Genomic DNA, 17,208 nt, shown 5'->3' with positions numbered 1-17,208 from the left:
GAAGGGAATCGTGTTCCCCTGAGCTGTCAATAAAGCGGCACGTGTTCTCTTACTCCACCTCTTGGCGAGCCTATTCCGGGTAGGAAATTCCTACTTTGTCAGATGAATTACAATTACAGACTTTGATAATTCCTTTTGTGTAAGATTGCGCCGTCTCTGCGATTGATGGTCTTTAATATGCCTCTTCCCACCTTCCCTACCCTTTGCTATGATAAGCTGACAATGCAATGTAACACATAATACACCAAGAGCCTGAAGGTCTGTCTGTTTGTCTGGAGAACTAGGTGGTATTTTTAACAGTTATTTAATAACTGTTGTTGCAGTGGAGAGTGGGGTTGACGGCAGAGACCACCCAGAGGGCAGAATGACATTGAAGTAACGTTATCAGCCAGATGCAAAATTTGATCGTGTATAAAATGTTGTGCTAAATGCATATTCTGAAGGAGGTATTTCAAATCAAGACCTACTATTTAGAATACCTGTTTTCTTTTGTAAGGGTGGATAGGACTTTTATACACATAAAAATTAAAATAGTTTAGCATTTTTGGAAACATGCCTATGCTCACTGTGAGTTTATTTGTGAATTTAAGAGATGCTGGTAGCTGGATATATGTATTTTTGTTTTGTTTTTGTTCGAACCCAAATTGCTGTTTCCAGTCTATATGCTTAGCTAAGATATTAGAAGATATATGTAGATACTTAGCTACATATTTGTGAGATTCAGGAGTGCAGTTATATTATCTTACTCTCAGCTAGAATGTCAACCTATTCCTTTAATTTATCATATACTAACTGACACTACAGTGTAGTTTTTTAATGTTATACATATACATATACATACTCAATGAATGACACCATTTCGAGTTTGTAATGAGCTATTTGTAGTTTGAAAAGCAAATTGCTCATGACCCTGTAGGGGCAGCAGTAACCCTGATTTGAACCCCCTCCTCCCTGTCATCTAGTCATATGAAGTCATTTTTCTGGCTTCGCGGTGCCATGCGTCAGGGTGGCTTCCACCACATAATAATGTTGGATCATTAGCATCTGCTGACCCGCTCTTTTTAAGAAAATATGCAAGGTAAATAAGTGCAATACATTCAGGGCTGTACGACCGCTCCTTCACTGATGTGACGGACATTATTATTCTAGCTGTCAGTATTACACACACAAGTGAGCAGATGATGCCTTATGAGTAGTAGTGTCCTAATGGAGCCATCAATATCCACATCCATGTCCCCATTCAGTCCATCACACCTTGTTCCACTACTTGCTTGTTTGTGCTGGTGAGAGGAAGGTTTATGAATAAATCGACAGTCTGCGATCTTTGAGCATTTTTCTGCTGGAAATGGGCGACAACGCATCAGAGCCTACATGCTTCCCCATCCTACAAAGCCCCATCTTGTCTGTATTGGAACATGTTCATCATCTCACACTATTGTGGCCATTGAGAGAGACTTGCCACAAATGATTCACTCTGAAATATTTGAGATATTTGATATTTGAGACCATATAACAAACACAAGTGTTAATACCTGAATTCTTGTGCTTTCACAGATCATTTTGCTTGTTGGGCCTTTTTTTTTATTAGCCTCATTGTCCTTTTTTTTGGTCTGGTTAAATTTAGATAAAGATTTTTTATTCGAAACAAGCATCCCACAAAGCCCCATCTTGTCTGTATTGGAACATGTTCATCATCTCACACTATTGTGGCCATTGAGAGAGACTTGCCACAAATGATTCACTCTGAAATATTTGAGATATTTGATATTTGAGACCATATAACAAACAAGTGTTAATACCTGAATTCTTGTGCTTTCACAGATCATTTTGCTTGTTGGGCCTTTTTTTTATTAGACTCATTGTCCTTTTTTTTGGTCTGGTTAAATTTAGATAAAGATTTTTTATTCGAAACAAGCTACTTGATTTCAAAATGTCTAAATAAAAGCAAAATTTAAAGGTGGTGATTAATTTATAATGATACATTTCAGAGAATGGCTTTGTCTCCATGCAAGGGACACAGATAACCAGCCATCATCTTTCTTTTTTATCTAAAATCCTAATTTTCCTTGTAGCTGAATTTCATTATGTACTCATCATTTCCTGCAGTGAGCTCAGACATCACAAGGCTCTTGATACTATAAGGCACATTGTTTACTGTTGAATTGTGTTTTTTTTCCAAAACTCGTGCCTCCATCTCGCTCCCTTTCTTCACTCTTTGTCCACTTACTTGTGCAAGAGGAGCTTTTTTCTTGGCTTTTCTCTACTCCCATCGTGAGTAAATCCTGGCTGACAGTTTTATGGCCCTAAGACGTGTGGGCATAGAGTCTATAGAGAGAGGCTGGATGTCTATACCCAGCTCACCAACGGATGAGCAATGAAAAAGGGTTGAAAATAATGGGAGATGTCTGAAATGTGTGAGGTGTGTCATTCTCTTCCACGAGCCTGCAGCCAAGTTCAACTCAGGACACGGCAAAGAAAAGGAAGAGGGCAGAGAATAATGAAGACAAATATTCCTAGAGTGTGTTTCCTGCCGAAATGTGACAGGAATGCCTTGTGTCATGGTTTGCAAAGGGCTGTTCCAGGTATTTATGAGAAATTGTCCCTTTTATTTGGAAAATACGCTCGCTATTTAATTTCTTGCCAAGAGTTAGATGAGAGAGTTAATACTTCTCACTATTTTGAGAGAAGGAAATAGCAAAGAAATGCAGGCAGAAGCACAATGGCTAGCCCAGCTGTTTCTGGCAGTTTATTCAGTCTGTTACAAGACAAACTAACCTCTACCCAGCTCGCGATTTCCCAAAGCGAGGCCTCTTCGGCTAACTCTTAACACGTTCACCTGGTCACAATAAATTCAGTCCCTGTGTTGTATACAGCCCAGTTGTCCTCTAAAAACTCATTCTGCCTGGAGTGTCAGTCTTTCCCTTCCGCCTAAAATAAAAGCCTAATGGGCCACAACACAGTCTTTATGATAAGCTAAGCTATTTGGCTGCTAATGGATTGCACTATTTACCTTACAAACATGAGAGGGGTATCAACCTTCTCATCGAACTCTCGGCAAGATGCCTTATATTTTCACAAAATGTCAAACTATTCCTATAAAGCATTTGCCGGTGAAGAAGCTGAACAAAGATGTGACCTTCGCTCTAGAGGGAATATTGACTCTACTTTGGATTATTAATTCTATAAAATACAGCCCTGAACTATGAATTATTTATATTATCTAAATGTGATTTTCACCACACTGACGCATCAGGGTTTTAAAAGGGATTTGCATAAGATTCTCTTTCAGTATCTGTCAAAATACGCTGGCTGGCGGCTTTGAGCTAACACGTGCACATGACCACAAGATAAGGAGTGCATATACTCGAAATTGGGACAAAGAATGTGGTTTGAGGATACCAGTCAAACGTTTGGAGTTTACAGTCTAGATCCATCACCCCGTCCCGTCATCTATATATTTCATCCATATGTGTCTATGTGGTTTCTTAAACTGTACACGTGATCATGTTTTGTACGTTTCCAACACTGAAGAGTAACACGACCTTTATGCTGTGCAGTCTGTGTTGTTGCCTTAGCAGGAATTTGTCTACAGCAAATCTGTAACAAATTTAAAAGCATGTCCTCCTCAATGAGCACGACGGGAGGCCCACAGTGTTCACACAAAGGATTCCTTTTGAAGTTTATTAGCTTTTTAACTTGCTTCATTTCTTTTGATCCCTTGTTTCAGAAAGTACAGTAAGCCTTATTGTAAGGGCAAACTACCATAGCTCCTTTTCCCATAGCTATTGTTTATGTATTTATTTTTGTTTTTATTTAATAGCACAATTCTGTGTAGATCTTAACAGTTCATCTGCAGCATTGTCAGAAACAGCATGTTTCCTAGCCAGTGTTCAGGTCTAGAAAATGTCTGTGTGCCTCTAATCTTCTGGACTGCCATCAAATGTTGTAGGGATTCTCACTTTAAAAATGTTATTTCCATTAAGGAAATGAAGAGTTACATGTGTAATAATCATGGTTAGATGAGTTAACGTGGTGATTTATAATGATCTTTCATCTGTTATGTCTTTCAGTCCTCTTGAAGGAACTTGATTGTGAAACAGAAAGGAGAATGCATTATTGCGGTGAACACGTGGATTTACTAGATGAACAGTTGTGCTTGAAGATAATTTACTAGCCTAATCAATTAAAAGTCCAACGGCTTATTGGACAAAGGAAATCCTAAACCAGTACTCCAGGGCATTCAGTTTCATATCTTCACATGTTGCATATATGGATCTTTGATTTCGTGAATAATCACGGCATTTAAAAGATTAGCATCAACAGTTGGCTCATGTCCAAATGCAGCAATATGACTCCGCCGCCGTGTTCTTTGGTCTTAATGTCAGGCAGGACATTCTCTTTGCCGTCTCAGACCCCCTGCTGATTTCACACGGTAAAGTCATTAGATTCAATTTGGTTTTGTAAATGATGCACTGCTACCGTGGCTCCCATTCAAGTCAGCCTGGGTTTTAATTACCGTTAATTACATTTTGCATAAAGCTTTTTAGCAAACGGCTCCTGAAGCGCCTGTAATAATTATACATGTAAATGAATGGTAAGCTGATAAAGGATTGTGAGTGTGGTGTGAGAGCTGGGGGGGGGGAATAGGGGGTCTGCTTTTAAAAAGCCATCTGATAAGTGAAAGTCAAATGGGAGAAGAGCAAAGTGAATGAATGCTATGGTTCAGGAATGTGTCACAACAGTAAAATAATGTCTGTTTGCTCAGATGTTTACAAAGAGAGAAGAAGGGGTTGTGTTAGTCACATCTCATGAAACCCTAATATATGAAAATTGGTGGAAGAGAAAGTGTGTATGATAGATATTCACAGATAGTGAGCAGTGTATTTTTGTTTGATTTAAGTTATTAAAGTGAGTTAATTTTGTTTTTTTCCTGTCAAATATGAAATGCCGCCCAAAGTCTGCAGATATTGGAAACATGACAAAAAATGTTGTTGCACTGCCTTAGAACATTGTAATTTTTTTCACACTAAAGCATAATTCCTGAATGAATATTCCCAATGACCATTTAAAGTCAGCATTACAATGCACCTATATCACATCCAAACTCCTCACAATAAACCAAACCCAAATTTTCATCTCGTCAGCCACGTTCTGTCTAGACTGTCTTGCTTCTTCTATTCATCACCACCCTCTTTGGCAAATAGCAGCATTAGGCTTCTTATTGTAAAACGGAAACAAACCTGAGATGTCTCCATCACCGTCCAATAAGCACGGTTAATAGGAGATAGCCTTCATGCATGTTTTCGTTGGCCATGTGTCTATGCCAAACACTGTAGTTAAAAGGTGACACTAAATAAATTGGGCTCCACTGAGATAACCGCGTCTGAAAACTCAAATCACATTTGATGGCAGTCATTAGCTTGGCTCGTTGGCCAAATACATCATGCTGTCACAATTTTGGCCCACGGAGCCTATTACATGCCATTAGTGAGGAGCATTTGAAGGCAGCAAATTAGGCTGGTCCTGCATTAGTTTTTTTAAATGTTGGCTCTGACATGGATTGTGAACTATGGGCACTGTATATATTTAGCTACTGGCATTGATTGATTTAAGTAAATTAAGGTATGTATACAAGAAACAAAGTATACTTAAAATCACAAGGGATACCATTAACCGCTAAGTTATTTTGAAACAGAAGCGAGGATTGGTGCCCTCCTTTAAATACAGTGCTACAGGTTTGGCCCAGTGCCTCCCCAAAGAACTGACATTTAAAATGAGTCACAATTTCTGAATCTCAACAACAATGTCTGACATCCTCTAACAACCTCACAGGTTCCTCGAGGTCATCCCCTTGTTGTCGCCCAATAGGTATGTGCTTGAACCTCTCTGACAGGGCTGATGAACCAGACAGCTCTGACAGAGAGGGACCTCTGTGGAGCCGATGTCACCCTGTGACCCTCTTTGGCCCCTTGTCCCGTGTCACTGTTTGTGATGCCATGGTGACAGCAACAGTCCGGGGAGGAGCCGGTGACCTTTGCTTAACTAATGGATCCTTCATCACCCCCGTGCTACTCGCATGAACCCTGCGTTTATTGCTCTTTATTTTAAATTAAATTCACAGCAGTGCCCATCCATCACGGTCGCCCATGACCTTTACTTTAGGTGATGACTTGGCTCCACAGAAAGCAGTGTGCAGCTCGCCACACCAGAAAATACAGTTTCTTTAAATTCTACTATGAATAAATCTAAAACTTTTATTGCCATTTGCAGACAGTGAATGATTTTGTGGCCATGGTCAAATGACCTGCCCTCCTTATTGCTTTCTTACATACAAAATTAACCTTTTTGCATACAGAGAGTTGCTGTACTTAGCCTTGGCATAGTATTGACTGACATGAAATGACATTTCAGATCACATTTGTCTGTGCCTGTAAAGTTAATTCAAACCAGAACCAATATACATGAAATGGTATGTTTGCATTTCCATTCAAGTTTGAGCTCAGGTGCATCACACCTTGCTGGCTAACATATTTTACTTTATAAAACAACCTTCCTCAACCTTTTACATCTCTCAATGCAAAGACATTTGGGAAATAATTCAATCAAGCAGACTTTGTTATAACTTTGCTGGTTAGATTTGGATTGTTTCACACCAGAGCAGAAGTGATCCCACCCAGAGAGCCGTAGTCAAGGTTTAGGAACCAATTCCCTTGACCTCTGCGGTATGTAGTTGCCTTTGAGTGATGTCCTAAATAACTGGGAATGCTGATCACTGCTGTTCTTTGGCTTCCCTGCTGAATAAGACAGTGCCACAGTCCACTGTGTAGATTATTCTCCCCAATTCCCCTGGATCTACTGTGATAAAAACACTAGCTATGAGCGAAGAGTTCCCCAGTGGCTGTTAGGACCTGCCCTGCAGCCTTTCTGAGGGAAAGTGAGGCCAGAAGAGAGTGCTTCCATACTCCACTTACAGGCGCTTCTTTCACTAAGATCCTCATATTTTTTTAACTATCCATCCATTTCCATCATCCATTTATTCTATCCCGGTAATAGTTTGTCATGTTGTATATATTAATTTAAAGATCAAGTTGAGGAGTCAGGATTGTCTGACAGTGATGCAATTGGCTGTAATTGTGAGCAATGCATTTTATTCCTAGAGAATATTCAACAGGCATTACATGATGCTTTGCTTTTCATCTTTAAAAAAAAAATTAAATTTTCCATGTTTGGATAAGCATACATTTCCCTTTTTGTAAATTGTTAAAATTGGGATCTAATGACCTTATTTGTTGTTGTTGTTTTTAGACAGGAAGGATTTATATTTTTAGGCTTTTAAAATATATATTGAAAAAGCTGAGTATTCTATGAAGCAGAGTGCTTTAATGGCACCTTTTTTTCAAATGGATCTCAAAGAAAAACAACAAATTACATTATATATTTTGAGTGGTTTAATGCTGGATCAGAGCTTTCAATTATATCCATGTGATGCAGAGATTTCATCTATAAAGCCCACTTTGCTGTGCTTTTGGGAGTAGTGAGATGTCATTATCTCCGCAAATGGAAAATGTACCATGCAAAACAACATAATGACTGATAGAACACGTTGCATTTAGCCCAGTCACCAGATTGGTTGTGGAGAATCCAGTGTTTTTGATAAAATCCCCTCAGGCTGTACTGGATGCTGCTGCTGTTCTTGCTTACCATTTTTGAAAAAGCAAGGTAACACAATCAAGTGCCTGCTTTGCCGTCAGACCTCAACACAAGTCCTGTGGAAACCTAGAGAAAACCCCATTTTCACACACTCAGCATGGGAATATTTGTTCTTATCAGACGGAGCCCTGATGCACAGGCCGTGAATTCACACCATTTGACCAACCAGACGAAGCCCTAGCTCGCCATCAGCTACCTTTAGATTTATTGCTGTTATTTTAGTGGTGACAAGTCATGATGTCATTGTGATATTGAGCACCGTTATTGCACATTGCAGGTTTCCCTCATAATTGTGCAGGCTTAGAATTGAGTTTGGTGATGTGCATGTCTATGGCTCAACGTTTTCTGCAGGGGACTACTATGATTGGTGAAAGTTACGGGGAACTCAAATGATTTCTTGAAAAGTTGAAGTGATTAGACAAATTTGGATGAGCTGAATTCGCTAAAATCTGTTGTGTTATTTGTTGAGATTGCGACATGCCTGGTATATTTTACTATTATGAAGAGATTGTTGTTCACAATAACATCTTTAGAGTTGAACATGATTTTTAGCCAGGGCCACACCCCCTCATCAGCACTGCAGCACTTTGTCAGTTTATAATTGTCTATTTCAAACTCGACTTGTCTGGCCAGGATCAGGGCTTTTTTTTCCTATCAAAGGAAATGTTTGCCATGTTAACCGCCATTTAAAAAAAAAAAACACACCACAAGTTTGTCTTTGTTTCCCCTTTTTTCCCTTTTTCACCCATTACCACACATCACAAGAGAAAATTGGGTAATGTAAATTGTGGGGGATTATAATTAAAACACAATTTTTGTTTTTGGCTCATTTTTGGATTCATATATAGACAATCTTTCCTGCGATATCAAATTTTCATATCTCAAAAATACATTGCAGTCCAAAAAATATACAGCCAGTGACACATTTTGTTTTAGTTTTTTTAACCTATGTTCAATAGAATTAAGTCAAATATAACAACAGCAAACTCTATGACCTTAAGAACGTCCAAAGCATTAATTCGTCACTCATACTGTGTCAACAAAAACTGAACATTATGAAGTTGGGGGAATGATTGAGCATGTGGTTTCAGGCCTGATGTATTGGATTACATTAAGTTGCTCAAATGTAGTTTATACACTGATAACTGTAGTGTAGCTTTAGTTCACTGCAGACGTACTGTAACTTGGCATTTACAATAATACACAGATTATGTGGTTGTGTGTGTGTGTGTTAGCTGACTCTTGTTTTTGTCCGGTTCTACGAGTTTTTCATACATTTGTTCTACAAAATGAATGAAACGTCCTTGTAACAGTGTTTTTAAATAGACCTGCAAAAGGCTAAATATTCAATAGAGGTTTTTCATTGCCTAATGTGCCTTTTACTACTAATTTGCTATCAATTTTAAGAGCATGTTGAAAATTGCTTTATGTTTATAAGCCCATAGGTCAGTGGCTCCAAGGTCAGATTTATTGTTGAAAATTGAAACTAATGAATATGCGAAACAGAGTAAAAGGAATTCTGCACTATATGCCCTTTTTATGAGCTCCAGCAACCACAGATTTAATGAGGGTGAATACAAGACTTTAATCCATTATTCAAAATACGCGTATGTCCGTTTCACTCAGTTCTTGCCTAAAAGGTATATTCTGATATATTCTGTGTTCTCATTACATATAAAACCAATTCCCTTGACAATTTGTATTACATGTAATTGTAGTCTTTAAGTCAAAACAGTTTGTGTTAAAAGATTATTTGATCTTATACATAGATACAGTGTGAGTAAACACTTTCGTAAGAATCCTCTTGATACTGTGTCATGTCTATTTAAAACTGGGTAGGGTTGCTGTTGATGAATAACAACTTAAAATTCAGTGGCTAGAAATATGATTCTCCGAGTGTCTCATGTCATTGTTGATGCATTGGTAAAAAGACATCAGAGCAGTTCTGATAAGCCTCACACTGCCACGAAGATCCCCCAAAGCCTGGAGATAGGGCTGTCAGCCTCTCCTTTGGCCTAATCTCCCAGACCGTGGGGCTGGCATGTCTGTGTGGATGAAATGGAGCGATAGCTGTCTGCTCTTATCTGACAGAATTTGGTCCGCTGGGAGAGATTTGGCTGTATCTGGGAAATGGAGGCAGCACAGTAGGAGCTGACCGTAACTCTTCGTATGGTATATACTGGTCACTCCCATGGCTCAAACGGCACGGTGCAATCCCAGGAACACACACCCTCTCATGCGCACATAGGCATAAACACATTGCAAACAGCACACACAGAGTCAAAGTCCTGGTGGTCATGTATGTTCTTTGTCCTCTGCGACTTATCTTGCTCCTCTATCAGCACTTTGTGCTTTCTTACCATAATGGACTTGCCTGGGATTTAAACACCAGGTCATCACCTTGCTCCCAGACTCATCAGGATACAGGATATTGAAACAGATAAATGAAAAAGAGCTGTTGTTTAGGCCCAGGCCTAAAAACAGCAATATTCCAGTTTGACATGTGGATATATATTGTCCTTTGACTGATTGGGATGCTTAGCTAGTAGAATGAGTGATCTTATCTGGCACTTCTTGTTCTGCTGTATTACACTGTTGCCAGAATGTGAAAGAGAATTTTCAAGACTAGCTGGTTGAGCTGCGACATAAATCAAGAGAAGTTCTTTTGGACTTATTGTTTCATCACAGAAAAAATGGACATTGTTGTAGTGTGAAATGAATGCAATCCTTATTGTCCACGAGAAACACTAGTCTGCACTGACGAGTACAGACATATTGCTATTTAATTTATTTTCAGTATACTTAAGTTTTATTGAATTCTTCCTTAATTCTGAATCTTTATGTGGCTTAACAACCTCCTACCATACAAGAACAAAAGCGAGGCATGTGTGTGTATGGAACTGCTTCATCAGTCATAGGTGATGAATTCAAGAATCTCAAATGGGAATTATGTTAATTGTGTATCATTCTTTCACAGGCAAACACATAGCAGCTCCGCTACTGAAAGAATCCAATCACATTTGGAGCTTGTGTCCCAATTCATGGGCCGTCTCCTCCTGAGCCCGATGAAGACCTATTGCATCGCAGCCGGCACGACTCGGGTGTCCCATTTCGGGGGGCTCCTTCAAATGCGGCCCAACAAACGCATCCTCCCAACCCCGAGTAACGAAGGATCTAATGGGTGGATCCTTCCCGGCCCACCCAATCCCAGGATTCATTGCGCGCTGGTGAGTAACTTTCTTGTACCGTGGGGCAACTGCAGCACCGTTGCTAGGCGACAGTGGTTGGGTGAAACACACTGGTGACAGCATATAAGAAATCTGCCGTAGACCAGACGGTCACATTTTGGTTTAACCTGCGCAGGGGATGGACTCCACCCACATTCATCAGCCGCTTAGTTATCCAAAGGAGGCGGCCTCTGACTTGGGAAGCGCCTACAGTGTCACCCTTTTTTGTTTTCCAACATTTTGTTGTTGGTAACACTTTAGTGATCTTTTTCCCATGATACACCTTGAATAATTGCTGTTTTTCTAATAGATATGCTGAATTGTACTCTAAACAGAAAGCACTACGTGGAGCTGCTGTGTTTACATGACAGCAGTCCTACCTGCCGTATTGTTGTTGGCCCATGTTGGTCCCAAAGAATGTTTGTAATCAGGCTTATTATTATTATTGCTGCCCGTTCCCTTTGGCTCAGTCATCCTTCTGACAAAGGACTGGGGTGGGTTAGTAGGGCGACAAGGGGGCTGAATAATTTGTATGCTGAGCATGTTTTCAGGAGAAACATGAGAAACGCTCGCACATATCTGATCTGGCACTTGGCCAGAACCTTGAGCCGCCTTAGGACCGAGGACAGTAAGAGTCGGGGGGAGGGAAATAGAGACACTAAAAGGTCTGAGTGTTTTCTCACTGGATCATCCTCTCCAATATAATGACAGCATTCTCTCTGTTTGTTCCTCTCTTGTTGCCTTGCATGACCTGTTGCTATCGTTTTACCTTAAAGGGAATAAATACTCACATAAGACTATACTGTACCGTGCACCCCAATTTAACCTCAGACATCGTTTGACATCTCTACCGCACAAACAGATTATTTAGAGCCTGACTTTCGTTTAACCCCATTTAACTGCATTTAATATCCTTGAGCATCCTCATCATCGGATATGCTCCTCTCCCTGTCTGTGCAGCCAGCTGAACCTGTGGAGTCGGTGGAGAATAAAAGGTTTTTTTTCTGTGGCTCACATATTTCCCCCTGCAGAGTCTTTAAAGGCAGAATAACATTCTGTAGCTGCGGGCTTTTGCGCTTGGCTGTAATATAACTGTAAATAAGATTTGAAATAAGATTTACTCTGGTAAAGGAATAGTGACTCATTTATTGTCGATATAAGGGGTATAATTTACCTTGGGAGAGTCTTATTATATAAAGTGTTCACATAAACATGTTTATGCTCTTTAGGCTGACACCTGGGGGATATTTCTATACAGCAATACAGAGCAATATGTTGAGAGTCCAAAGAAGACCTTATGTACTTTGATTAATAAGTATTTACGTATTGATGCTTTGTATGTTTGATCAGTTTGGAATAGTGCTGTGAAAAATTCAACACAACTCTACAAAGCATGTGTAGCATACAGATGCTTTTACTGCAGTTTTGTTGATGGTCGAAATGTAATAAGGTGGGAATGAGTGTGGTTTTGCAGAAACATGGAAAATGCCCAGAGAAGAAGCTGAAAAATACCAGATACAAAGTTGATTAGCTGCAAACCACTGTAGCCACAAATGTAGTGATGCTAGAAAATAGTTTTACATCAAAATCAATGTATGATGATATTGATTTACTCTACGCCGGCCCTAGAGGACGCAGTATAGTTACTGAAATGGTTACTTTGGTGTTAGAGAAATCAGGTACGGTGAAACTGAACTATGGCACTAATATGACAGCATGAGGCCATAAAAGGAAAGCTCTTTGCATCATATATTTCACATGCCCACATCTTGAGCACTACGTGACAGTTGTAGATGTCGCTCTGCAGTTTCACAAGTCTGCATGCAGAACAGATCATCAGCTGTTGCTAGCTATTACACTCTCATCTAGCACCGGTGTTAACCAGGCTGCAGGGAGAACACGCTGCCACCATGGCAGTGACAGTAATAATTGGGCAGGGATTTCTTCTTCCCAGTCTGGGGCATGAGGGTTGCTATTAATGCTAATAACCTGGGCAATTAGCCCGTGGAAACACATCTAAAAAGACCTCATCTTCATTAGCCGCACAGACACCCCACCAGCCGACATGAAGTCACAAACAAACTGACCCCGCAAGACGCCCGGCCGGCACTCACGAGTTCCTCAAGGCCTGAAGTGTGTCTCCGAGCTGTGGGACCGCTTCTGATCTGTTTCCTGAGATGACGGGGTCATGTGCCACTGCAGCCTCGTATCTGATTGGCAGTCAGTCAGGAGCTCCTCCAGACAGAACTGGGTCTGAAGTGGCTCTCTCCTGATTGGCTCTCCCCGCGTCCCGAGGGTGTAATTAGGAGATGGGTCAGAAAAGGTCCGGCGGTGCCTATTGCACCAGTGGGGCGCAAATGACCCATCATCTGGTGTGACAATAATGACGTGTGCTGGTGGAGCAGTGATCGTTGTCATCATCATCATCATCATTATCATCACCACCACCACACACGAGATGATAATGGGAACAAGGGGGAGCTGAACTGATCCTGCTGGGGCTTTTATCTTCAGGGTCACTGCCAAACATTTAAAACAACCAAGAGGCTTTTTATTTCCTTGTTTTTTTCTGTGATACCGATACCTAAACGTCTATACCCTGCGCTCCATCTTATTTTCACTCATTAATTGTTGCATGATGACATGTTTCCATTCTGTGTTGTGTTGTGTTTTTTATTCATTTTTTTATTCTGTGTGTGGTTTGAACAAACCCCATTGGGGATTGGAGGCTTGACAAAGCATGTGTGGACCCCCCTGCCCCCCAGCTGCTGCTTGGATAGAGCGTAATTGGAAAGTGTTTATGTGCAGTTGACATTTAGATATTTGAACAGGCTTTTCCATAATCCTGGAGGGGAAGTGGTGGGGCTCCTTTATTTCCTTGTGACATTTATGCGCAGTGTGCTAAACTACAGGAGCCATGTGCGTAGATTCTTTATGGCTATATTAATGTGTGTACTGTTATTTTTTTGAATGAACTGTGCTGATTATAATTGCGGGGTGCCCATACTCTGGGTTTTACTGGCAGTTATTTGGAGTGTTTGATGATTAGGACATTGTAGATTTTATTTATTTTGTTTGTAGTTCCTAGTCTGATGATACACGATATGTTAGGGTTTATATATAATTCATAATTTAGTATGCTTTAAAAACATTGAAATATGAAGTTCTGCAGTTTGACTGTCAGATTCCAAGTGTCCTCGGGTTCAGGGGTGAGAGGAGGACAGAGTGGGATCATGAATATCAGGTTCAGAGAGAGGACATGCTGCTCACAACCAGGGGCTTTTCCACTTTAGCCAGGAAGCTTTTCATTTCAATACAGGCCACATCTTGTGCTGTTCAAATGAACTTCTGCTCTCTACTCCACCACCAACCCTACAATGAGCTGTTCTAAGACCGATTCTGTGTTTTCTGAGGTCAGCATGTTTCTAGTTTGTCACAAACTTTATGAATTTTATGAAATATATTGATGTAGTTTAATTCCCTGAGTGAGGGAAGTTTAACCGATCTGCATTTCTAATTTAATCTTGCTCAGTAAACTATTCGAAAAGAATAAGTGTTTTTTCTTAAGCATAAACTAGTTGCTCTAATTTAACAGTCTTAGTGTTTCGTCTTAAGCTTGTGGCACAAGTGCATTTAGGGCGTGTCCAAATTCAGTTGTTAGTATAACTACCGAAACAATAGTTGCCAGGCATGTGTTTCAAAAGGGTTGTACTTGGTTTCTGAATTAATCCTGGGTGTGTTTTGGGAATAAAATGCAATAAATCACAGTGCCAACTCCCATTCACTGCTTCACTTTAAAGCCAGGTGTGCTCGCACCTTGGCGGGTCGCTATAATAAGGGCTGATTTGCCAGGTGAGAGAATGCTTCTCTGCATGCGGAAAAAGTTTCACTTTGCACACAAGCAGATTATCTGCATGTGTAGCAAGCAATGCGTACACGTGTTGTGCAACCGCCTATGTAGGTGCATATTACCACGTTAATAATGCCTTCTTAAAATAACCGAGAAATACTGTCGCTGACGTCAGAAAAACAGGTTTTTCTAAGTCAAAAGCACAATCTGTTCTAATGTAACAATGTGCCAACAATGCATCTGAACACACCTCTGAACACACCGTATTTTAAGACAACACACCCATGAGCGCTTAAATTAGTGCAAGTGCATATGCTTATTTATTTAACATGACAATGGATGGGGTAATGAAAACTGTCAGTTGTCATTTAAATCAGGGGTAAAAAAAATGTTAAGTTTAATTTCAAGTTTAATTGTTCATCTGTTTTTCTAAGGCGTATGCTTGACATACATGTTAGTAGTGAGATCATATTTTCTGTTACTGTTGTTTTTTTTTCCCAATAGTCCAGTATTAGTAGCAGGATGTTCAGGTTTCAGTATCTCAGTCCTCTTCTCCTTCTCAGTTATCACAGTATCAAGCTTTTTCTCTAGACAACAATTACATAAGATAACTTACAGCTCTTACCGACTTTAAATTCAGTCTACTACAGTCTGCTTTCTGTCTCAGCAGAACAACAACAACAAAAATTGACCTAGAAAGTCAAATGAATGTGTGAATGAATTTTGGCCATCAAGGGGAAAACAAAAACAAGGGAACGTGTTGCACGCAGTTTTGGAAAAGATATCTGCCAAGTTGTAAATCATAGTGCAAGTAAATAAAAACAAGCTTCTCTGTTTCATTACTTCAGAGTGCATGCCCTCTAATAAATCTGTCGGAAAATAGTTGCATTTATACCTAGTGCTCCTTCGTTGCCCCCCCCCCCCCCCCCCTTTTTTAGATGATAATCATATTATTTTGGCACAGAAGTGCAAGATGCCTCAACATGAGTTAAACTCTTAACATTTTTAATTAATGATGTGTTTTCTTCAGTTGTTTATACTTTCATTTCTGGGTCACCTGTGCTTTTTTGCTTGTTGTTCAAAGAAGCTACCTAAAAGCAACAACTCATTTGCAAATATAGAATGGTTCTGCTGCTTGTAACCCTTCATTTGCCAAATGGAATTTTTTTGCCAGCTTACTTTAGGCTTTAATGTACAATTAACTCATATTTTCCTTTGGGATTTCTTCAACCTGCCTATGGACGAGGTCTGTACTGGCAGCCTCATCTCGTCTCCAACCCCCACCCCTATCGCAGCACAGCAGCCGTGTGGCAGCACATAACAAAGAGCGATGATTACATAGCGATCCATAGCTATTACCCAAGAGGTGGAAAACATGAGCCGTTCTAAACAGCAACCCTTCAGTTCACCAGCGCTGCCGTCCCCTGCATTCCCTCGCTGCCTGGGCTGTTCTTCCCAGAAACACTGACCACTAATGATAGTGGAGCAACACCTGAGCATCCTGAATGACGGCCTGCAACGGGCTCTCATGGAAAGGACACCTTCATAATATGATTCAGATGAATGGGCTTAGCAGCATGACTTCCCTGAATCTCAAACCACAGTATCCTCCTCAGGCACATGTCACACGGCATTTGGGCCCTTGGCCCAAGCATACCTGAAGGAAGCTTTTAATATCCCACAGGGCTTCTGCAGATCAATACACTGTATCAACACAGTTGAAATTGATGTGCATGGAAATACAGTAAATATATCATTTTAGCAAAGTGTATTGACACTCCTGTAAATTTGTGATCGCTAGTACTGTTGTTGTTTGATGACTCATGGGCAATTGGTCAGAAATCACATCGATTAGACGCTGGGTCCAATTAGGGAGATAGCCGACACATAACAAAGTGTTTGTAATGGATACAAGCAAATAGTTTTATTGTTTGGAAACGTCCATGCTTTGGCTGTAAATTGTTTTCAATTATTGACAGATTATTCTGCGCGTTTTCTCCCAGCTGATTTCCCACGAGAGTCAAACAGGATGCATGGGGGAAAAATAATGCTATGCAGCCATTTCAGTTTAAATCCCAATGTATTGTATTTGGTTGTGATTTGTATAATCTAATTGCAAATGATACTTGACTTCATGCAAATCCAAGCTAATTCAACATTCCAATGTTTCATCAGAAAGGGCGGATTAAATTTTTTTGTTATTCAATAATTAATACCAAAACTAAATAACTGATAATAATTTTTTAGGAGCATTGCTATAAAGTCGGCTTTAACAGCCTTTAAAAAATTCAGACTTTACTTTTTTCATGTTCAACTTACCTTCTGTGGAAGAACTAAAATACTCTCTGGGGTACATTAGATATAAAGAAGAAAAAATCTACTTTTACCAAATTCATTCATTACCTTTGGGTAAGAATAGAA

General features: G+C 40.0%; 1 protein-coding gene across 8 annotated transcripts in view; it reads left to right on the top strand.

The window, feature by feature from the left end:
* Positions 1 to 17,208, top strand: part of c15h14orf180 (chromosome 15 C14orf180 homolog) — a 135,991-nt gene that overhangs the window by 48,445 nt on the left and 70,338 nt on the right. For all 8 annotated transcript variants that reach the window (XM_035610167.2, XM_035610166.2, XM_035610168.2 and 5 more), the window contains one exon: positions 10,688 to 10,937. The gene's annotated coding sequence lies outside the window, so the exon portion shown is untranslated. The remainder of the gene's footprint in view (positions 1 to 10,687; positions 10,938 to 17,208) is intronic.

This window comes from Scophthalmus maximus, chromosome 15, assembly GCF_022379125.1.
Source record: "Scophthalmus maximus strain ysfricsl-2021 chromosome 15, ASM2237912v1, whole genome shotgun sequence".
In the NCBI taxonomy this organism is placed as follows: Eukaryota; Metazoa; Chordata; class Actinopteri; order Pleuronectiformes; family Scophthalmidae; genus Scophthalmus; species Scophthalmus maximus.
Note: the sequence above shows the minus strand (reverse complement) of the source record. Positions and strands in the feature narration are given on the sequence as shown.